This window comes from Scyliorhinus canicula, chromosome 17, assembly GCF_902713615.1.
Source record: "Scyliorhinus canicula chromosome 17, sScyCan1.1, whole genome shotgun sequence".
Taxonomy (NCBI): domain Eukaryota; kingdom Metazoa; phylum Chordata; class Chondrichthyes; order Carcharhiniformes; family Scyliorhinidae; genus Scyliorhinus; species Scyliorhinus canicula.
The window spans coordinates 55671495-55677494 of NC_052162.1; positions in this window are offsets into that span (position 1 = coordinate 55671495).

Here is a 6000-nt window from a genome sequence, read left to right on the forward strand (position 1 = left end):
ATAGCAATTGAGCAACTCATCACAGCAAAGACCATGAATAGTCAGTCAATCAGATTGTTCTGATGTCCTCTGCATTGCTGGAAGAGGATATAAATGCAACTAAACAGGATATAAATAGGGTTAAATTGTTAACTTGAGCATTTTCCACGCGCATCTCACAGAATGAATCAACAGTGAATAAAATATAAATGTCATCTTGTAAAATCTGAGTCAAGGTCTCCCACTGGCTTCTGTGTCATGGAAAATAACTCAGAATTTATCCCCGAAAGATTTCTGTGGGAAGAGTGCGCTCTTTATTTCTTAGAATCTTTTCTCTGAAAGTCTGATCAAAATTAGGAACTACCGTGTATGAATTCACAACATCAGACATATCTTACATAGCCCAGATTTGGGACAATATCTTAATGACTGCCTTGTTGGTCCACCATACAATCAGAAAACTGAAAATTTGATTAACGTTCAATGTGTATTACTCTCTCCCAATGGACAGATGCTCAAGTATATTCACTTCATTCAAGGGCAATGTTAATCCATGTCTACAAGCTTTTGGCCAAGTAGATTTTGCCCAATCAGAATATATACACTAGGAATATATAGTAGAACACAGTTTTCAATAAAAGAAACAATCAATGACCTGTCATGATTCGGTGTGAGAGTAACATATTCATTACCTGTATTCAATAATACAGAGATACCGATACTAATCTGAGCACCATATTGATTTAAGATCCACATGTGCCTTGACAATGTTTTATTGAGTTTGCTAAAAGAAATGTAACAATTGCAATGTAAAAATGCCAGTATGTTGGAATAAGCAGTATTGTCATTACACTTTTAATAGTCGGTAGACTACCTTGCATTAATGTACTACCTGGAAGTAAGCGTCCAGGTTAGCCAAGGTTAACTTGATACAATTATTGCCCCGCCTCATCTCAATGGTGCAGTCTATGAATGGCTATAAGAGTCATGAGTACATCAAATTTTGATGCTTACAGATTTACCTGGAGTGGATCCAAACCTAATCAAGTAAAGCTGACAATTTGAGCACTTTCCTGTTGCATCTCACAAAAGGAATTGACAGTACAGAAAAAGAAGTAGTTCTATTGCTCCATGGATCAATGTGTTTTTTTGAAAATCCAGTTACAACTGCTGTCCATTTGTCAATCTAATCAGAAACTTTATAAACTCTATTAAATTTGCAAACCACAGCTTGCCTTTAACAAGTCTGAGCTAGCTGTCCTTAACTCGTGCTTTTCAAAATGCTCACAAATTTGACTTCAAATTATGGATTCTAAGAGTTTTCCCTTAACTCATTTTAGACTAATTGGTCTTTAGTTACGGGGCGGGATTCTGTGACCCTAAGGCTAAGTGTTGATGCCGTCGGAAACGCTGTCGCGTTTCTCGACGGCGCCAACACCGCCTCAGGATCAGAAATTCTGGGCCCCACAGGGGGCCAGCATGGCACTGGAGGGGTTCACGCCATTCCAGCTGCTGATCCCGGCGTCAACTGGGCGCCGCAGTATCCAAACATGCACAGTGACACCGGCTCCAATGCGCACATGCGCAGTGCCTTCCTTCAACGCGCTGGCCCCGACGCAACACGGCGCAGGACTACAGGGGCCGGCGCAGAGGAAACGAGGCCCCCAGCCAGAGAGGCCGGCCCGCCGATTGGTGGGCCCCGATCGCAGGCCAGGCCACATCGGAGGCCTCCCCTGGGTCGGACCCTCCCTCCGCCCCCCCACAGGCCACCCCCTGACCCTTCCATGCCGAGTTCCCGCTGGCTGAGAGCAGATGTGGACGCCGCCGGCGGGACTCTGCGTTTCTAAGACGGCTGCTCGGCCCATCCCAGGCCGAGAATCGGCGGGCCAGCCGCGTAGAGCGGACCCCGGCCGGCGGCAACTACGCTGGCGCCAATTGAGAATTCGTGCCGACGTCGGGATGGCGTGGCATGATTCGCACCGGTCGCGGGGATTCTCCGGCCCGGCCCCAGGCTGAGAGAATCCCGCGCCTGGTTTATCCTCTCTCCGAGAACATAGTACTTACATTGGAGAGGCACCAGTCTCATAAAATGATTTTTAAAACTGGCAAAGGCCTTTTGTTCGGAGCCAACAGAGGTAGATTGTTAATCAATCATTCCTAAATATGCGGAATTCTTTCAAAAATCTGCGGTGACTGTTGTCAAGGCTTTGTGACTTACTCTCTTGTATTCTGCTATTTTTCAGAACCATTTATTTTTCTGCCATCACTTCTATTGTTTGCACTCTCTAATACACTTACTGTCTCACTCCCACAAGCATTAAAATAACGGATAACAATATGAAGTATCTCTGCAAGACCATCAACCATTATAATTGCTGTTTCCCTACTCCTTGCTTGAACAGTCCAACCCTCAAATCGATTATTTTTCTATGGCTATGTATAGAAATGTTCATATTACCAGTCCTAACTTTAGCACATACTTCCTTTTCCAGTTTCAGTTTTTTTTAAACTCTGTACTTATTGTGGAAACCTTTCCTTGATGCAGCCATTTTTTGCCTTACAGAAATATTTATTTTGTATTTGGAGGTTTCACAATACTGATTGAGATCAATTGATCTGTTTGTGAGGTCTTCTGCCCAGTTAATTTGGGTCAGATCCCTTATCGCAACTGAACTTTACCTTTTTTTAGTCCACACTCTTATCTTTGACTCTTCATTTTCCTTCTATTCTGACAATGAAACTATGCCGTGCCTCTTTTTTCCAATTATTCTCCTCATCCCAACAACGACTTGCTTCATTTCATTTTTCAGAATACATTAAGCAATGCTGGTTTCCTTCATACAGTAGAAACAGATTGTTCTAGGAAGCAATCCTGCTTTCTAAAAAAGGTTTCAGACATTTATCACATAGGTTACCTATGCTTCAGTCCGCCTTGGAATGATTAGAATAATCAGACATTACTGCTCTTCAGTTTTGCATATATTTGAACTACAAGTAGATCACCTTTACTATCCCATCTCCCTCATCTGTTGGCCTGTAATGCACACATAGGAGCCTCGTCACGCCCGTATTGGTGTTGGGACGCGGCTGTTGAATCTCTAGCAGCCCAATGATGTGCAGGGTAGGTGGATTGGCCATGTTAAATTTCCCCATAGTGTCCATAGGTTCGGCGGGGTTATGGGGATAGGGCAGGGGAGTGGGCCGAAATAGGGTGCTCTTTCAGAGGGTCAGTGAAGACTTGAAGACCTGAATGGCTTTCTTCTGCACTGGCGAAATTCTATGGTTCTATTTTGACCTAGTAACAGTGATATAGTTCCAAAGTAGGATGGCTTGTGGCTTGGATGGGAACTTGCAGGTCATCGGGCTCTCATGAATCTACTGCCCTTGTCCTTCAAGGTGCTAGAGTTCAAGAGTTTGGAAGATGCTTTGGAAGGAGATTTGGTGAGTTATTGCTATGCATCTTGTAGATGGCACACACTGCTTCCACTGTGTGTCGGTGTAAAGGGAACGTTTAAGGTTTGTGGGGTGCTGATCAGCAGCTTCCTTTGTTGTGGATGTTGTCAATCTTTTCAAGTTTTATTAGCGCTGCACTCATCTAGTATTCCATCCCACTCCTGACTTGTCCCTTGTAGATGGTGGACAGGCTTTGGGGAGTCAGGAGATGAGTTACTCCTCACAGAATTCCTATTCTGAACTGCCCTTATAGCCATAGTATTTATATATCTATTCCGGTTCAGTTTCTGGGCATTGGTAACCCCAGGATGTCATTAGATGGGGATTCAGTGATGGTTACACCATTGAATGTCAAAGGAAGATGGTTAAATTCTCTCTATTGGAAATTGTCATTGCCTTATGTGCCCACCTATCAGCACAAGCCTGACTGTCCAGGGCTTGCTACATATGGGCACGAAATCCGTCAGTATCTGAGGACTAGCAAATGGTGCTGAACATTGGGCACTGATTGCAACCATCAGTGAACATCCCAATTTTGATCTTATGGTGGAGAGATGGTTATGCTGAAGATGGTTGGGCCTAGGATACTACACTGAAGAACTCCTGCAGCAATATCTCGGGACTGAGATTATTGTCCTCCAACAATCACAACATATTCCTTTATGAGAATCTTCTTTTTTGGTTGATTGTGTGGGAACTGTGTGTAGAATCCTTTGTGTGTTCACATTTGTACCATCTAATTCTCACCCCAATATTTTAAGGCATTAGCTCTTGTTCATTTAATTTCATTTCTTTCCCCCTCACATCTTAAATGCAGGGTTCTGTTCTTGCTTTGGTCATTGAATGTGAACCCTTCCTCCTTGCACCAGCTCTGTAGCCACATGTGCAGTGCCTAGCACAGGAAACATTACCATCCTGGAGGTATTATTCTCAATCGAATGCCTAACTTCTGAAATCCCCCTGCATGGGCATGAACATAGATTGGTTGTCATCGAATTCAACATGAAGAAAGACTTTTGACAGCTCACCCACTCTGCCCAGAGGTTGTTCACCCATTCTTTGATATCCTTTTCCCTCTATTAGAAAAACATCCTGCTATATGGGATTTCCATTCATGATTGCATAAAGGAGATTTTGCTGCCACCCCTGTGCTATCTTGTCATCTACTTGCTGCTCACTTTCTTGGGTAATCTTTGTTCCACAGTGAAGTTCAGGACCACTGTACTTTGAGTGACTTGGAACCATTATCTTCAATTAGGTAATTCCAGTAATTCGACATTCCCTGCACTTCAGAGTACTGTCTCCTCCTTTTGGCCCTGCAGATGCTCTTTCTTTTTCTCAATCCATCTGTCCTGGACTCTATGATCTCTTGGCGAACCACATTCTGAGACTATGATCCAGTTTATCACTCCACTGCTGCAGTTTCTGACCAATCCCTTCTCAAGAAAAGATCCTCTGCCCCAGATACTTAATTTTCTGACGTTGAACGAACATGCTTCCTCAGGATACTGTAAGAAAAATCAAGATCAGCCAATTTGCCAGTCTGACATTAAAAAAAAAACAAACAGTCAGCCCAATCACTAACTGAATTTTTCCTTTTGGAGTTTAGGTATGTGGATGAACAAGTCATGCATAGTCTGCAAAAATGACAAGGTTGCATTCCCTTAGCCCACAAATTGAAAATATATATTTTTTAAGCCTGTAAATATAACTAATTGGATAAGGAAAATGCTTCAATAATTAGCATAATCCTTGGAGGGCTGCAGGAACATTTCTGCATAAGAATTAGATTATAAATTAATAATTATTTATAACCATTTCAGTTCTGTTCATTTCTCTAATTGTAATTCAGAGTATTCATCAATAAAACATTATAGAAGAACACTGTTTAACCGTAACCCAGCAATAATTGCATCTGAAAGCTGCAAATGACTCCCAGTACTCAGAGCAATAACGCTCGCCTTTCCTTTTTTCTCAAAAGGAGCACACACATATTCCCTGGTTCTCTTCACACTGAAATAGTAGAACCAGATAGTACCATAATAATACCCATTGATACTGGACTATGATCCGTACAGTGCCCTTGAAGGATCTGCAAAAGTGCAAAATACCTTCCCTAAGGTGCTGTGATCATTGTGCAGTTTAATATGACCACCAATCCAGCTTTAAACCAGATAGTCCAAGTTTGAAAGGAGATTGTCTGATCACTTTGACAATATATTGAAAATCTGACTTTTGTTTGCCACATTAAAGAATGTGAAAATTTAAGCAACCCTGATTGTTTAATGATGAACTCCATTCAAACATATACTCATTAATTTTAAATGCCATGCTCCATCTGGTTTGGACAACTTGTGACAGACCTGGATCAGCCCCGCTGAGTCTCATTGACTGACTTTCGGCCCTCTGTCAGTCTCGGTGGCTTGTACATTTTGTTCCCTCATTTGAATGGCATAGTCACTTGAAAATTGAGTGGGCCTAAATTCCAAGATACACGAGAAGTAATTTCAATTTTACCTGTCTTTCAGAAACAGGCCAGGTGGACAGTTAAAATTGTCCCACAGCGTT